The following is a 12,970-nucleotide window of genomic DNA, read 5'->3' on the forward strand; positions in this document are numbered from 1 at the left end:
ACACACACACACACACACACACACACACACACACACACACACACACACACACACACATACACACACACACAGACCAGAATAGACCTGATGACAGATAACTGTCAGCTCACTCAGAAGCTTTTCTGTTTGTTTTAACTGAGTAACTGTCTGGAATGTAACAGGACTGAGGAAAACATTAGACATAAAATAAATAATACCAATAATTTGATTTTTGAAGGATAATTTAATCTAAATCACATTTTACATATTGCATTCTCATTGCTGTTTGCTCATGGTTTGTCTAATGAGATTTAAAAATTATGGTTTCTAAAGCTTCATTTTGTAATTAGTTTGAAGCCATCAGGGTATTCTAGTAATTGCWATTTGGTTTGGTTTTTGTATTTCTGACAGTCATTCATGCTAACTGGTGTGTAGTTGGTGGTCTGGCAGTGAGAAGTTAAACATCTCATGTAACATATGCTGTCAATCAAATTTTAAACAAACCCAGAAAATAGCAAACCTACATGTACAAACGGTAGAAAAACCAACAAGAAAGAAAAATATGCTGACTGTATGGAATATGTTGCTACTGTTTTACTTAAATATATATATATAGTTTGTAAAATATAAACAGTCTTAGTGTCAGAACAATGTGTATGATTAAAAATACACTCACTCAAGACATTCATTATGATCCTAATTGAAATGCACCATAATCGTCGACAGTTGTTAAAGCAGAAAGGCACAAAATTCTAATATCTTCAATATCAAACTAACAGTGGTGAGCACAGCTAACCAAGAAGTTTGCTTTGCTAACTTACAATCGTGTAACTAAAAATATTGCCTTTTTTACTGAGTAGTTGGCAACAGTGGTCAGCAGAAAATCTCACTCTAATCTTATGTGTAACAAAAAGGCCATGATATTGACTTTTGACACTTCTGCCTTTATGTTTACAGTAAACAACAGTTTACACACATGGAACTAATGGTAACATCCTGTTGATGTGTGCAAAAAATTAATTATTTCTTTGTGTGTTTCAACAGATGATGTGATGTTGTGCATCATAGATGCATCATACTGTGCAGCTCGACCCTTTGATCCCAGTGAAAATGGCTTTCCAGAAAAAAAAAKTTCATCCACTTGTGGTTTAGAGCTTTGTGATAATGCTCCTCTTGTTTATGTTTCTTATTAAGGGCATGTTTTATCAAAAACATTTAGCAAGTCTTTAATCCCATGTGAACTCACAAACCATGAGCCATACATATATATTGTCCATAAATCAAATATGTCAGATAAAAAATTTTGTTTGCTTTTGCATAAGAGAACTCCGACTAGTTGTAATATTAGACATTTTTTGATAAACTAAAAAAAAAAACAAGTAGGCTGTTTAGTTTTTATAAATTGGAAAACTATATATTGTCACACAATAATTTTTATGTAATTTAAGCTGCAAAGCATTCAGGGTAAATGACTACCGGCTGTTTCAATGCAAGCTCTATCTAGCTTGAATGCTATTCTTGGACAATATCTGACATACAGCCCTTTCAAAGTAAACTGGAGAGCAATTAAAGAAAATGATAATGGTGTAAAACAATGATGCTTCATGTAATATTTACCTCAATGTTAGCCTTTTAGCTTTAGAGCTAATAAAGCATTAGCTACTAAGATAATATATATATATGACATTAGCGCTACAGCTAATATTTACAATGTTAGCTCTTGAGCTAATATAAAAGCATTCAGCTCCAGAGCTAGTATATATTGCATTAGTGTTCAAGCTAATAGCTCCTGGGCTAATATATACAGCATTAGCTCCAAAGCTAATATAACTTCAGAACTAATGTATATATTTGCGCTAGCTCCTGAACTAATATATAAGGCGTTAGCTTCCAAGCTAATGTCTATTAGCCCCCAAGCTAATAAACACGGCATTAGCTCCAAAGATAATAATATCAACTCAAGCTAATTTACTAAACATCACATTGGGTCGTTTCGACTCATATTGTGCAAACCTTAGAAACTAATACAAAATATATCTTTATTGCCACAGATTAAAGCTTGTTAACCTCAACTTTGTGTTTTAGTCCCAACTGTAATCCATTATTATCATCATAATTCCCTGAATACATTGAGTCRGTAGCAAAATAGCGACATGCTTAAAATGAAAAATGTAATAAATTTAGACAATTTTTAGATGTCCTGATGCATCTCAGTAATCCAGGTAAAAAATCAAAAGGAAAAAAAATTGTATAGGTCCTCTGGAYGGGTTCTTCTTTAATGAAACGTTTTGTCTCTCTTCCAAGAGACTTCTTCAGTCTGAGAGTTTCAGGCAAAATTCAGGCTTTTGAGTCCTGCCTCCAGGTGACTGATACTCACATCACATGGCCATCGTTCACAGGTGACTGATACTCACATCACATGGCTATCGTTCACACCTAATTAATACCTATTTTTAACAGGGGGTGGAGTGATACTGCCAATGGCAGCGCTGTAGGATAGCCATGTGATGTGGGTATCGGTCACCTGTGAGCGATAGCCATGTGATGTGAGTATCAGTCACCTGGAGGCAGGACTCAAAAGCCTGAATTTTGCCTGAAACTCTCAGACTGAAGAAGTCTCTTGGAAGAGAGACGAAACGTTTCATTAAAGAAGAACCCGTCCAGAGGACCTATACAATTTTTTTTCCTTTTTTACAATTTTTAGATGTTTTCACATGTCACAAACAACATTTTTTAATAGAGAAATAACATATTAAGGCAAACATGTAGTCAGAGAACCTTTTAAGGATCTTGAACTGAATCCTAATTTACAAATGCTGTCCTCACATTGGTGTAAGAAAGCTTTTTTTTTTTGTTGTTAATTTCCAAAGTGGGATTAGAACTCTATGTTCTTATTTATAATCTTTCTCTAATCTAAAGAAATTCAGCATTCCCTATTAGCCATAATCCTTGGCCTGATTGATCCGTCTTAACTAGTTAATTGTCTAATTGTTTAAATCCAGAGCAGAGAATAAGAAGCCCGTGTCTTCCTGCAGGACTCACATGATGGCTGGCTTTGCTGGTCATTAGTCCTATTGTCCTAAACCCAAAACATTCCCCCACTCAGCGAACCCGCCCGCACCGCTAGGACGACCCAGAGTTATTGTAAAATGTAAGCTTGTGTTTGGTTAATGAGGTTCAGCTGTCCAGTCAGTTTCACTCACTCCTAATCTGGTGATGGGTCTGTGAAGATGTGAGGGGGGTCTCAGAGGTATTACCAATAGACAGATAGCAAAGTGTGYGGTGAAGGACAGGCCCAGGATGTCAGTGTTCAGGGTGGGTGACGGTGTTATTCCCTGCCATCTGTTTCCCAGGCGGCGGTCCAGCATGTTGAACGCACAGGCGTGAGGGAGAAGAGAACAGCCACACGATTGCAGCGCTTCACATTAGCATAGCTGCGAGCGCCGAACTCCCCTGTCAGCTTTTTGGAGGCAAAACTAATTCATTCATTCGATGTATTTAAAAAAAAGTCACTTTTCCCACTCAGACAGCCCATCTGTGTGCCGTCTGTGTGGCTGTTTTTACTCAAAGAAACAGAACTGGCACCGTTACAGTTTGACGAGCTATAAGGTTACAAGATGTATTAAGAGAATGCATGGAAATGAAAATTTATCAAGTTAGTCTGAACGCTTGTTTTCTCAGCTCAAAGCTGTGGGKTCATGCACGGAGAGCCACCTCAAAGCTGTTTGATGAAGATGAGCGGGATGGCGAGCTGCGTGGACGGCGTATCGTTTTCTGTTTTGGTATGTTAGCCAAACAACAAAGGAATGTTATGGGAGCAGAAKGGGGTCTCATCGTTCAGGCTGGAATCGGTCTTCCTCTCTGTCTCTGCTGTCACCCTCAGGAAAAGTGAGGCTGTCGTAAATCACCCTGGCAGCTCGGCGTTTCGAAGCTGCTCGCAATCGCTGTCATTTCAGGGCTTCTCATTTCACTCCCTGTTGTAGAAATTATGTCACCCGAAATGTTGATGTTTACTTGAATTGGTGAACAGAACCGAGAGGCCACCGGCGAACCTCAGTCCAACCTTTGTCCACAATCTGAACCTGGTGGAATTCAGTGAATTCTTTTAGTATGGAAAGTGGAGGCTTTATTGCATTTCTTTAAGGACGTGAACCTGAACGTAGAGTTAATGTGCTTTACCTTCAGCTTTATTTACAATGAACTACTCTGTGTGGAGGCTGAGAGGTTTAAACAGAAAACTGTTTGCATCCCTCCGACAGAGACGTCCTCCATATCTGATCGTCTAAATACAATAAAATAACTGAAAACACAGAGTAGATGGCTGCTAACAGCTGAATGACTGCTGAAATGTTCTAAAAACAAAGCTTTAGCTTCAATATTAAAGCTAAAAGAAGCAGAACAGGCTAGCTAAAACATAAACATAGCAAAACACCTACTAACAGTTAAAGGTTGGCAAAAACCTAACCTAACCCAAAGCCAGCTAAAATCTAAATGCTGCAAAGGCTTGCTAAAGTAAAAGCTAAAACAAATGAAAGGCTTGTTAAATGCTTAATGTTGCAAAAGGTTAGCTACAGTCTAATAGCAAAAAGTTATGTTATGTTAGTTAAATTACTTTAACAAGCAAAGGCTTGTTAAAGTAGGAAAATGTTTATTAAAAACCAAAATAATTCAAATGCTGGTTTAAAAATAAAAAATTTAAACTAATAAAAAGGCTAGCTAAAGGTAGCAGAACAGTAGCTAAAAGTATAAGAATTGTAGCTAAAACTTTAAAGTAGCCAAATAGCTAGCTAAAATATAAAGGTAGCAGAACAGTGACTAAAATTAGAAGTATAGAAGCTAAAAGTATCAAAAGAAGACAGCTGAAGCAGATTTCAAAGAGAAAATGTTTTAAAAAGAACAAGTTAGATCTCTGGGTTGTTTGACAGATGTTTGTTAATTAAATATTTTGAAGAGTTAGAGAAACGTCATAACACCCATCTCCTGAGTGAGCTGAACTATATAAATGGATAAAATAGCAGAAAGTATTGTGTGTGCATTCACATAAATATCTTACATCAAGTAAAACAAGATTAACAGATCTGCATTGATCTATTTCTTTTCTTTTTTTAAAGTTCATCACAAAACCTTCACCTTTAGAGGAAACGACGCCGTAAATGTGTGAATGTTTACATGCAAATGTTTGGACAAATCCCCAAACAGACGGTTCACGAGCTCCAGTGGGGGGGAAGCTGGATTATTTCTTCCTGATGCCCTTTGTTTGAAGAAAAAGGTGTTGACTGACAGCTGAGCTCCAAGACTCTACTCAGCCAGGGTTCAGTGCGGATGCCTGGCTAATGAGGCTGACTACAGGGATTATAATCAGGCAGGGAATATTAGTGTTCTCATGTGTCAGTCAGGAAGGGAAAACCTCCCAGTTCTGCTGGACCAGAGTAAAAATTACAGCTTTGTATTTACCGTGCACGTTGACTCAAACCTGAGACGGATATTGTGGAAAATATTGAGAAAAGATTCCCAAGGATGTGCTCCAGAACAAAAACATTTTCACCATTTCTCCATTTTTCTCCATACATTACTTGTCTCTTTTGAACAAAAAAATCTTGAATATGAAATAACTGATTTGGTGAAAGTCAGGATTTTGTAAAGTGGGGTTCTTTATCACAAAGTGAGAGTTTAAAACAGGTTTTTAAACAATAGTTATTTTTAGATTTAGTTATAAGTTTAATTCTGATCCAACTGAAGCAATAAGACGCTGGTGGGCACAGCTAAGCAAAAAGTTAGCTCCACTAACCGCCAATCCGTTAACCCTCTAATCTGCTAATAACAGATAGAGTTTAATGGCTATTTGCGAACGATTAGTAGTAGCAACAAGCTGTAGCATTTCCTGAGTAGACATTTGGCTGAAAAATCTAAATATTTATTGTATAGTTTGAAATTGTAGAAAAGTTTATAAAACAGCCATTAAAAAAGAACCCATACAGAGAACCTACTTAATTTTTTTTCTACTTGGATTACTGACATGCATCAGGACATTTATAAAACAGTATTGGTATGAACTGCTATGAGGTTTTAGAGAACTGTGGTCATTCAAAGAGTTATCTATAACAGGTAAGATACTAACTGTTCAGAACCTCCTTTATAAAAATCTGAACTTTCCCTTTAAAGCTTGTCCTGAATGGCCATCGTGAGATGAAATATATTACCAGGCGTCACATTTGACCCTCTTCACCCTCCGTGACATTCACGTCTCTCCGAGTTTTAAAGAGTGAAACAGAGAAAGAGATGAGAGATGGAAAGAAAACATTTTTTTTAAAGAAACGCTCTGACTCATGAGAGCGATGTGACATATGGAAGCCATCACAGGCATGGACTCCCATCTGTGTCAGCAGTCGTGGCCTGTTGGCACCCACCCGTCGCTGCGCAGGATAGGAATAATCCAGACCAGAGGATTCATGGAACTGTGATAAGAGAAGTGGAAATCCCTCCAGGATAAAATCTGAGTGGCRGGGTGAAGAGGAGGAGGAGGAGGAGAAAGAAGAAGTGTTTGTGCAGAAGCTTGTTGGCATTCGCAGAAAACAGGTGCCCCCGACAGCTCGGCGGGGTTCAGCCAGTTTTAGTTGTTTCTCACGTTTCAGCCTGCAGCAAATCCCCCAAAACATGACTGAAAAAAACCCCACCTCTTCCTTGTTTTGCATCAGCGTTCCACAAACTGTAAATATGAGCGACACGTTCCTTCAGCCTGAGATTTAAAGAGTTCGTAGTCAGAACCAGATGTTCGCTTCCTGCCCTGCGGCGGAGGTACAGTGCCGCGGATTCATTTCAGTTTGATTTCTGTTTGAGTTACAGCAGCAGGTTTTCTCGGCACTGTGGTTAAAAACCTAAGCGAGAGGCGTAATTGGAAAAGGAAATTGGTTTCTCATCCTAATTTACGTTTGCGTTGTTGGATTTTGCCTAAAGGACTTAATTTAAAGCGTGTTGTTTTAAGCGTCGGCGTTGACCAGAGGTCATTTGAAAATCTTCTGACCACCTTTTTTTTTTTCAAGCTTCATAACCTTTTCAGTGGCCACGTAATCAGCAGGTTGAATATGCTTCCCTCCAGTCACGCTCTGGTTTCTCCTTCCTTTTGAAATGTCAACATACTGTGGAAACGTAACACAAGATGTGATTAAAGTTAATCCACGACTGTTAGTTAAATGCAGATAAAATCCTATAAAGCACCAGCAACAGGAATAAAAGTGTTCTCAAGACGAAAACCGTCTTCTTTGCCAGTCCTCTCACTCAGTTCAGGTTGTTTCGTCAGTGAAAAATTTATCGTCCAGTGGTAAATTTTTTATCGCACCATTTCAGAGGACCCCCGGCGGGCGAGGCTGAGGAGCTGTATCAATCTGAGAGTGAATGCCCTTTAGCAGCTCAGCGTGCACTCACGCACCAAACTGACAGACTTTACAGGAGTCAAAGAACTTTTGAGAAGATGCTTTTTGTGTACAAATGTGTGAGCTGTGGGTTTTAGAGTCGATGTGATCTTGTATGACAGYGCAGTCAGGTCTGCAGCTTGGCTCTGTCCTCCCCTGAGTTCACAGAAGACTGGACCCATCAGATTTAAAGAGATCTCTGCCTACTGTCACATGTTGGCCTTAGTTTGTTGTTTGTGACACGTGAAAACTCTGTTTATTATATTTTTCACTTAAGCATGTCATCACTTTATTACTGACTGTATTCTGGGATGATGATAGCTGCCACTTCACACTAAAACACAATGTCTCAATTCATGGGCTGCAGCCGACATAGACCACGGCTGACGTTGGCTGCGTCAATTCAACATTTCATTTCTTAGTGTGTGTAAAAGTACTTTTACTTTCCCAATTATTGTGAGTAATTTTATGACTTTTACTTAAGTGCCTTTCATATCAGTGAAATTAATTTTTAACAAAGTAATTTTCTGTTAAGGTATTTTAGTTTTTTTTTCCAAGTATTTTATATACATCCAAAACCTGTTGATGTTAGCTTGTTAGTTAGATGTTAGCGGGCTTAAAGTTGGAAAAACCTAATTTAGCAGAAACGAATTGCTCCACTAATGATTTTCAAAGTCAGTGAAAAATCTAGTTTGCTAAATGAAAAATGAGTTCCACTTTTAGCTTTTAGTTGAGCAGAACCATAAAGCACCTCTGATTCCTTTCATTTAACTGTGATTTCTTGGTTTCTTTTGGGCCTGAGGCTTCCACATTAGTCTGGATGCAAAAGTTTGAAAAAGTCAAACATCTAGATCACATATTTTGTTACTTTTCCACTGTTTTCTATGTTTGAATTGATGTTTCCTGCTTTTCACTTTGTCAACGTTCAACTCGTGTTGTTTATTCAACCAAATCTCACCTAATTTTTTCTAAGTTAAGCATAAATTGAGATTTTTTTCACATAGGAAATGTGCCTTTCAAATATAAAACAGCACATTTATGATTAATTAATTAATCTAAATTCCCTCAAGAGAAAAGAAAACTTTTACTAAAAGAATGTCAAAACTTCACACTACTGTATATTTACAGTATGTCCTAAGGTGGGATTGAATTGAGTTCATGTGTGTAACTCATAGTCTCTCCCTCTTTAACCACAATGTTTACCTAACCTTAAACACAACCGTTTTTGACCGTGACAAAGTACTTTTAGTCCACAGAGGTTCCAAATTTCTCATTTCAGAAGCTGTTCTTTCACAGCCCTTACTGAAACCTGCTTCACCTCTCTTTTTGTTTTTAATTTATTTTCTTCTGATTATTTACTGGCAGCATGAATTTTTAGTCATTTGTCTGATTTTGAAAGACAGCTGTGAAGAAAATTTCTAAAAACAAAGAGAAATATTTCGATGTATTTGTAAAATGAATTCCGTAAAACTCACAGAACAGGATTTTATCCTGCTGCTGTAAACTCAGTAAAATTGAGAACAAAACTAAGAATGGATTATTTGTCATGTATGTGTCTAAACAYGACAGCCGCTTCACTCTGAAGCTGTATTTTCAGACCAAACGGCAACCTTTGGACTGGTCACCACGGCCCAGGTGGCTTGTCTCTGTGTTTTAATGAGGCCTGTTGATGGATGACTCTATTACTGTACCACAGCCTGCTGTGTCACCTCCAGCAGCACCCCTCCTCATCCAGAGGATGTTTTCTCCACAGAAGGATATAAATATGGTTGAAAACAWCAAGTAAACAAAACATATCTCCTGCAGGGAGGAAAAAAACTTCCTGACGACAAAAGAAGAGCTTGATTACAGCGAGTGGCCGGCAGATAAGGCGAACAATGCTGACCGCAGTGACACACATCCTCAACGTGATGCTGTTGTCTGCACATCCAGCAGAAAAGAGGTCAGGCAGCTGGATGTTCATGGAGTTAAAACAGCAGAAGTAAAGCCACCACAAGCAACAAGGAATGGCCTGGATCAAGGTGCTCCCCCGTCGTCATCCTGCACGCTATCTGAACCGTATTAGTCAAGCTTGAAAAGACTCCCCTCATTTCCCACAAGACCCCTGAAGATGGATGAGCAGCAGGAAGCCAGACGAAACGCAGGTAAAAAAGAACAAAAGAAAACAGGCAGGGAGTTACAACTTTTTTTTTTTTCCTCAAGACGATGACTTTTTTTGTCAGTGCGCAAAACCACATGGGCCCTCCCCCTAATAAATCCCAGGTGTTCATGTCTGTGAGGTGTTAAAAGGATCTCTGACTAGTTGTGACATTAGACATTATTTATTAAACAATTACTTCAACTAGAAAAACAAGATTGTTAAAATACTGTAGGCTGTTTAGATTTTATAAACTAAAAACATATTGTCACACGAATGTTGCCATGTTATTTACAACGCAAAGCATTCTGGGTAAATGATTAAGCTTACTGGGCCTCCAGTGTGAGCTCTATCCAGCTTGAATGTTAATTTTGGACCATGTAGGATGTTCAGCCCTGTTAAATTAAATCGGAGCGTGTTGACAGAGGAAAATGTAGAAATTACTCCGCCTAAAACTAAAAATGATGAAAGAGGACAACAGAGCTGCTTCATGGAAGGAGAGTCTCAGTTTCACCCTTTTAGCTTTCACGTTAGCTCCATCTCGGAAGTTAACGCTATATGTAAATACTGTATATGGCGTTAGCTCCCAAGCTAATTTACCAAACATCACCTTTAATTGTTTCAACCCATATAATAAAACTAATACACAGTGGTGGACATAGTTCTGCTAATCAGCTAACAACTAATAGCAGAACAAAGTTTGTTGTTTAGCAGATTAAACCTTTAACAGACCAATTATCTTCCACTAAATTCGGTTTTTCTAACTTAGAGTCTGCTAACAGTTAACTAACAAGCTAACATCAACAGGTTTGTGTCCCACCATGGTCTTCAGCTGGAAGGAGACAAGTACGATTGACGCAGGACAGTTGTCTTAGCTGTTAGTGTTAACTTCTGCTAATTTGTACTTGTTTATGTTTAGTGTTTATTTCCACTAATTTATTTGACATGTTTATTGGTTTAGCTTTAGCAAAGCTATATTTTAATTTGCAGATTTTGAGTTAGCAAAGCTAACTTTTTACTTAGCTGTGCCTACCAATGCCAATAAAACAAATAATTCTTCTATTTTACTCTCAGAAATGAAAAAACAGATTTTCGTTGTCTATGTAGTCGAGTCATTTATTATATAAAGTAAAAGAATTTCTTAGTTTTGTTTGATTTTATCCTCCACCGATGTCAGGAAACCAACAATCCTGCGTCATCCTGTTAGAAAAATAAACCTAGAATTAAATTATTATATCGAAGAAGAATTTAAATGTGTTACTGGCAAAAGAAAAAAAACTGTTCATGTCCTTGTTTCAGTTGAAAAGGTTTGTTTGTTCCATGCACTTTAAGCCCTCTAAAGATTCACTCATGCTGAGACGGAGCAATTATGTGCAATTTCAGCTCTCAAGCCCATCTTCAGCAATCACCATGGCGATTTTTAAAACGTTGCTCGAATCAGGAAACAGAGATGCTGTAGGTGGGAATAAATTTATTTTCTGCTGACCACTTTTCGTTCTCTTGATGTTTGGTTTATAAACAAATGTGGTGCCCCTCAGATCCATTTTGTTTATTTAAATCAATTTCTTTGCTTCACTACATGCACAAATTGACAAAGAGTCACAACTGAAAGGCTTTAAATGACTGCTTTTTTCTCTCTTAGGAACAAACATTGAATTCATAAACCCAAATGGGTGGGTGTTTTTATTGCAGTGTGATTTTTTTTTTTTTTTTTTTTTTTTTTTTTTTTTTTTTTGTTCTTTGAAGCAGCTGAAAAAGTCCCCTTATGCAGAAAGTACCCTCAACCAGTGATCAGGAACCTATTCAGAGGACCGTATCTCTTCCATCTGCGGCATGTCGCTGGGCATCCTCCTGCATTCCAGTCCTTTTGTTTGTAGAGGCAGGGGGAAGGACATTAATGAGTCTTTCATTTACTTAACATCCTTGGAAAGTTTGCGGCGGCCTCACACCTGCTGCCTCCACCCTGCAGGAATCTCTGCTTCACCACTGCTGCTGAGGATGTGCAGCCTGGAAACAATGCGAGATGCTCGGCGAAGACAGCGCAGCGAGCGTCGAGGAAACCGTGAGGAATGTCAACCTGAGCAACACCTCCACTTCCACCAAGATGGCCAAGAATGCAGCCATTGTTCAGTGAAAATGGGCTCTTCATCACAGATATTAAGCACCTGTAGACTTCATATACCTTCGCGCTTCATTGTGTCGGTGTTAGCGTTGTTTTGACGAGATTCAGAGGCAAAGGTCAGACACTTCTTTTATGATAACACAGGAATGTCTAATGATTTATTATTGTTTAATAAAACAATGAAAAGATATGCATTTAGAAAGTTTGCCAAAACAAACATTCAGGCAGACATCTGCAACAAAACAGCAGTGACTGAAGAAAGAAAATAAACACGCTTCATAATAACCTGTGCTAAATACTTGTGGTTGATTAATTACATTTGGAAAAACATATACAAAACATTTTGAAACCTTTAGCTTGACTAGATTAAACAATAAACACACTTCACTAATTTGGAGCAATGAGCTCATAATTTGAGCTAAATTAAGATAAAACTAGAATAGCAGAACTGACCAAATTTTTAACTATCAAGATAAGCTAAACAAAGCTAAGCTAAATGCTAAGCTAACTAAATCGTTGAAATATTTAAAGTAGATGACCAGTAACTATCCATACTAAACTAAACAAAGCTAAAATAAATATTATGTAAAACTAGGTTAAACTGAACCAAGCTGAACAAAGCTAAGCTAAATGCTAAGCTAACTAAATTATTGAAATATTTAAAGCAGGTGACCAGTGAGTAAATTTAACTAAGCTAAAATTAGTAGTATGCTAAACTAGGTTAAACTGAACCAAACTAAACTAAACAAAGCTAAGTGCTAAGCTAAAGTCCAAATAGGCATGACTTTGTTTTGTAAACTTAAACATTTACTGAACTGACATGGTTTTATACATACTCTATATACATCCACCAGAAGAAGAAGTTGACTTTCTGAGGTTTAGAGTTGTGGAACATATTTAAGAACACCAAAGTGTAAGAGGACGCTCAGTGTTTTGTTTGACTTTGAACTGCCAGTCTGAGGCTGACTGACACCAAAATCTTGCTAAAAAGGTTAGACACACAACCATTGTTCTCCATGATGGTTTGCAGCAGCTCAGCAGGGACTCAGACGCCCCGCTGCTAATATGTGTAATGTCTTCCCCCTTTCCTCTGTGACCCCCAAACCTAGAGTACCACTCTGCTGTGCTACATTGATGACCTGTAGGATCTCAGAGGGGCCTCTGGTAGATTTATTAGCACCATACTATTGTTTACTCAAAGTGTCAGCTTATTTTTTTTTTCTCTGTAAGAGACAGGATGGTTGAGCTGATGAATCATCAGACAGGATTGATGTTATTGATCCAGAGAGCTGTTCCTCACCTGGTTTCAATATTTTATTCACT

At 38.0% G+C, this 12,970-nt stretch overlaps 1 long non-coding RNA gene across 2 annotated transcripts in view; it reads left to right on the plus strand.

The window, feature by feature from the left end:
• LOC106514821 (uncharacterized) overlaps nucleotides 1–11,850 on the plus strand; it is a 69,698-nt gene extending 57,848 nt beyond the window's left edge. Inside the window, exon 3 of one of the 2 annotated variants that reach the window (XR_001309932.1) lies at nucleotides 11,495–11,850. This is a non-coding gene — a long non-coding RNA (uncharacterized LOC106514821). Of the gene's footprint in view, nucleotides 1–9,194; nucleotides 9,557–11,494 lie in introns of those variants that run through there. The other variant, XR_001309933.1, reaches the window with a different exon arrangement.
• The last annotated feature ends 1,120 nt before the right edge of the window (nucleotides 11,851–12,970 follow it).

The sequence above is a fragment of the Austrofundulus limnaeus genome, unplaced genomic scaffold (genome assembly GCF_001266775.1).
Source record: "Austrofundulus limnaeus strain Quisiro unplaced genomic scaffold, Austrofundulus_limnaeus-1.0 Scaffold1, whole genome shotgun sequence".
NCBI lineage: Eukaryota > Metazoa > Chordata > Actinopteri > Cyprinodontiformes > Rivulidae > Austrofundulus > Austrofundulus limnaeus.